This window comes from Octopus bimaculoides, chromosome 4 (genome assembly GCF_001194135.2).
Source record: "Octopus bimaculoides isolate UCB-OBI-ISO-001 chromosome 4, ASM119413v2, whole genome shotgun sequence".
NCBI lineage: Eukaryota > Metazoa > Mollusca > Cephalopoda > Octopoda > Octopodidae > Octopus > Octopus bimaculoides.
In genome coordinates, this window is record NC_068984.1 from 41,796,446 (window position 1) to 41,801,519 (window position 5,074).

Consider the following 5,074-nt stretch of genomic DNA (forward strand, 5'->3'; position numbering starts at 1 on the left):
ACTTTATGTCAAGGTTAATTTTACACTCACCTTTGTTAAAAGAGCGAAGTGAAATGTAAATGAATTCTTGAAGCTAAGCGCTTCTTTCTTCGTGTTTACTCTCTCTCCCACTTCTTTGAAACTGACGAGAATCAAGTGCGCTACTGCTGCTGATTTGATTTGATTGGCAAAGGAATAGAGAAAGAAAGAAAGAAAGAACATATAAATGAAAAGAAAAAAAAAAGAAAAAAAACTAATGGCGAAAAAAAAAAGAGGGAAGAAAAAGTAGGTTAGTAGGAAAAAGAGGAGGAGGGAACAGTCTGAAGAATATAATGACTGAGAAAGCAAAGTACAAAGCTCGAAAGAACATGATGAGCAATGCAAACATTAGCAGAGTATAAGCAAATGTGTACGTACATACATACTTAACATATAAACCTTTCATGGGTCCTGCAAACGAAGAAGCAAGGTCGTCTTAGCAGCATTATAAGCCCCCGGGCAAATCAGTGCACTGGGCCCTTTCGTATGTATTTATTGACAGAAAGACACAGCATACATAAATTAGAACTGGGCCCTTAGACTACCCAATGTGCCTAAGCCTAAAGGGAGCACTGCGAAGAAGCACCCGTCTCTTTTTATGTATCTGGAACTGGATTGTCCAAGATGTCCCTTCTCTTTTTTGGATGCTAATATGTGTGATTTGAGAGAAATTTGGCTGCTATTTCTAGCAGATAGAGCAATCACGTAGAATCTACGTGATTGCTCTTTCTGTAATGTCGACGCGACCTCATTGATTAGTTCCTATCGTATTTGTTGACACATATTATTTCCACCCCTCACACCGGGCCTATAAGGGAAATTTACTAAAGTGGAGTAAGACTGTTTTTAAGCTCCGGATGTGGACAGAACCCTTAAAATGCAGGGATCTGGGATATTTTATTTTTATTTTTATTTTTATTTTTAAAGAAGGGAAACCAACAACTAATTAGAGCCCCTTCCCTCCCGCACCTTATTAGCTATTCGAGACCCGGAATAATGTGTTGAGTCCCACTACTCTCTGCTAGGAATTGTACGCTCGCACACACTCGCTCATCTATGAATTAGAAAAACTGGTAATAAAATCTAGTTGATTATATTTAGGAAGCGCTGTCTTGCTCCAATGAATATTTATTTTTCTGCCTTTATCAAAAAAATCAAGTTTTAGCAAATAGTAATCACTGATAAGCCCACTTCAGATACAGTGGAATCTAATTTAATTTCTAAAGTACATAGTGTAAAGAGATAAATATTACACGAGCTAAGATAGTCTTTCAGGCATGAGCAATTTTTTCGAGAAGTGGGCCGCATGAGACATGACTCATTATCTGGTGGGCCGCTAGAAACAGCAACCAATTTGACCTGTTAGAAATAGCAACTAAATCTCATTTAAATTGTTCTCTACTCTCTTATATAAAGGAAGAACACATTGGACAATGTAAACCTGATCACTGGCCTTCGATTGATTTTTTTTCGTGACAGTAATCTTAATTACTCGCTCAGTTCTAAATCAGTTGTTCTTTGGGTTTCTGGTTTTGAGGATACCTTCCGCCCTTCCACCAGTCTAGGAAACCCAGCAAAAATAAATAAATAAATAAGCAAGGGACATGGTACTGTTCTTTCGTCCCTAACTAAACAGGAGAAAAAACCCCAGATGTTATGTAAAAAAAAATATTGCCGCAATGTTGCAGTGAAGGGTTTTTGTCGAATAAATCAACTCAAGTATTTTATTTTAAAGTTTGGTACTTATTCTATCGGTCTTTTTTTGCCAAGCCGTTAGATCAGAGGAACGTAAACTAACCAACATAGTGGTCGCTGGGGGAGGGGGATAAAATCAAAGACATACACATATATACGTATATGCATACGACAAATTTCCACACAGTCTCCGTCTACCAAATTCACCCACAAAACATTGGTCGACTCTAGGTTATAGTAGAAGACAATTGTCCATGGTGCCGCACAGTGGAACCGAATTCGAAACCAAAGCGATCTTCTTAACAATAGAACCATGCATGCGCCTCTCTAATGAAGTGCAATAAAAATGTTCAATCCTCGGTCAGAGGATCATGTGTGTTTAGTTGTTCTGTCAACTTAACTCCCCAGCATGCAAAACTACATCAGAACTAGATTTTTTGAAAATATTATGGTGAAAATTTGAAAAATTTCAAGTGGTCAGAAAAGATTTAACAAAATTCTTACCTTGTATTTTGGGTTTTTTTTTTGTATGGAAGTCACATTTGATTCCAGACGAAGTGATATATTCAAAGATATTTATTTTGTTCTTAAATTTTTGTTCTTAATTTTTTAGACACAAGAGACATCATATGATTAAAATCGAGGGCAGTAAATGTGTCGATTTCAGGAGTGGATTTTAAGAAAATGAATAGAGAGATTCTTCCGATTTGTCATCGGAGACATTTTTACTAAATTATAGGATCGAAGGTCTAAGTAAAGAGAGGAAATAGGAAATAAGAGAGATTGACAATGTATAAATAATTGTCTAGAAGTGGTTGCTGAGGAATTTGAAGTCACTAACCTGATTGTCGTTACTAGCTTCATTGCATGTCCTATCTGATGCCATCGCTATTGCCATTGGTACTGAAATAAAAAGAGATAATTTTACAGCGAGTTGAGTCAGTAATCCAGATTAATGTACAGCAAAAAAAAAAAAAAATCTCGTCGCATGTATGTAAGCGTAAGTTTGGATAGCCTGTCCTCAGCACAAACTACCTACCTGTATATAGGTACGTAAACAAGAAGCGACTTGCTGTTTAAAGTAGCAATAACACTTTTGATTTGACATCGTAAGCAATAATAATTCCTAATGTAGGAAGAGTTATCTACAGTAAACTAAGCGTTCTAAGCATGTAACTTTAAAATGGTAAAGTTATATTCACGCATAGCTCCGAAAACTAGGCATAAGCACCACGCCATGTACATTATTTGTATATCGGAAAAGATTAGTTAGCATTTAATTCAACTGTATACGAAAGCACTCTCAGGAAGAGACTGTGGCAGTAAGTCCCATACATCATTTGGGACTTACTGCCACCGTAATTTGGGGTACGATAGATAACTTAAAGTTCAAGTAGTCTTACTAGTCAGCTTGAAAAGGTAAATATCTTTTTACATTACGAAAGTTAAAGTCAGGACCCGATTAAACTAATTACCCACCGGTATTTCTGAAATTACCACTACATACAGTAACACATTACACATAAAGGACCAATTTATAGAAGTACATTACACCAACCTGTAGTACCTAGTTACAACAGCATATTACACCGATATATAGTACCTAGTGAAAACAGGACATTACATCAGTCCTGCAGCACCAATTTACAAAGCCATGGTATCTAATTACAACAGTGCTACATTGACCTGTGGTATATTGTTAATGGAATGCATTACAGTGATAGGGAGACTTAACACTTGGAAGAACCCTGGAGTCTCTGAGTACTACTTTGGTATAAAGAGGTGCAGTGTGATGATGTTTTCTTGATAAGTAGCGCTTCTGCTTGTGGCTTAATTTATTTGTTGCTATTGGAAAAGACAAGATTTAAATAGTCCAGTGGATGGTATTTTAGAGATCTCTGTTAATGGAATCTATGGGTTTGGCGTATGATGTCTAAGCTGTATGTACACTAGTAGTCATGCGCTATGTGTGAAAGGATACTCAGATACAGTCACACACATACATACACGTGTATGTGGTGTGTGTGTGTGTGTGTGTGTGTGTGTGTGTGTGTGTGTGTGTGTGTGCAAATGATTTATCAATATCACGTACCTGAATCGAACAGGGGGCAAACTGCATCGCCAGGTTCAGCTACTTGATATTGAAAAGCTGCAAAATAGCGAAATGTCGATATCCATCACTCCTGAATGGGATTAGAGACGAGTTGCCTCACTATCTATGGCTTACAGGTATTTTAACACCCAGTGCTTTGAAGGAATCATCTCCACCGTACTAACCCGCAGCGTACCGGCGAACAAGCAAAACACATGTATTGAATATATGCAGTCGATAATATATTTTAGTATGTATGTATTCAACGGACTTCCACTCAGATTCTGTCAACCAAATTTACTCACAAGGCTATCCGGAGCCTATTATCTTTTACTTGCTTTTTATCTTTTACATTTCCAAGGTGTCGCGCCGTGGGACTGAATCCGAAAAAAATGTGTCTCAAAGGCGAGCTTCTTAAGCACACAGTCATTTGTTTCCTCTATTTCCATTAGATACAAAATTCGTTTTCTAATGGAATGTTAAACAAATATGTTCCACCAGCTATTCGGCATTTAAACACGATATTTATATGCTGACGAATATCCGCCTGGCATATATCGGACATACAAGGAAAACTGAACTGATGGAATGAGAGATACTTTTAGATTCTTCCTATTTTTCTTTTTCTATACATTTTCTTATCTCATTACGAGGTGGTCGGCGGCATGGTAGGTAGGTCAATTATACGTGCACTATTTCTCGGTTATTCGTTTATTCTCCTGTCAGTCTGAAAAGTTATCGTCTTTCCTTGTTAATAGGAGTCGGTAGTTGTGTTGGGAACACACGATAAAAAGTTATATAAATAAAACAAAATAAAATAAAATGTGATTTGGATAAATATATAAATAAATGAAAATAGAAAACTCTGACATTAACATTAAAAACAATCTTTGGAGAAAGAGTAAAACGTTTGACATTTAAGGAATGCAAAAACAAAATAAGTCAAATTTGTTACTCGATCTACTACAAATAGCAGCCAACTCGCCCTTAAAGCACACCCTCACATGTCTTTAAAAACAGTCAGAGATATGACAATCGTTCGGTATTGGTCTAGAGCAGTTGTTCTCAACGGTGATTCATATGACCCCAGAGGGCCAATATATAATTTTGCAGGCTCCACGCTAGCAAAATAGTAAATTGAGGATCCACAGTAGCATATTAAAGGCTCATGAAAAAGCTTTGGCCTAGATCAGGGGCTTTCAAACTTTTTGACTTGCGGACCCCTTTATATTTCAGGCTTTACCTTAGGGACCCCTTTATAAACGCTTA

The 5,074-nt window shown here is 37.0% G+C and overlaps 1 protein-coding gene across 5 annotated transcripts in view; it reads right to left on the reverse strand.

Annotated features, from left to right (window-relative positions):
• Window positions 1-4,442, reverse strand: part of LOC106881699 (retinol dehydrogenase 14-like) — a 20,533-nt gene extending 16,091 nt beyond the window's left edge. Inside the window, exons 1-3 of one of the 5 annotated variants that reach the window (XM_052967027.1) lie at window positions 4,111-4,442; window positions 2,555-2,616; window positions 31-146 (exon numbers count right to left, since the gene is read on the reverse strand). The gene's annotated coding sequence lies outside the window, so the exon portion shown is untranslated. Of the gene's footprint in view, window positions 1-30; window positions 150-2,217; window positions 2,303-2,554; window positions 2,617-3,805 lie in introns of those variants that run through there. The other 4 variants (XM_052967026.1, XM_052967025.1, XM_052967024.1 and 1 more) reach the window with 4 other exon arrangements.
• Window positions 4,443-5,074: the final 632 nt, after the last annotated feature.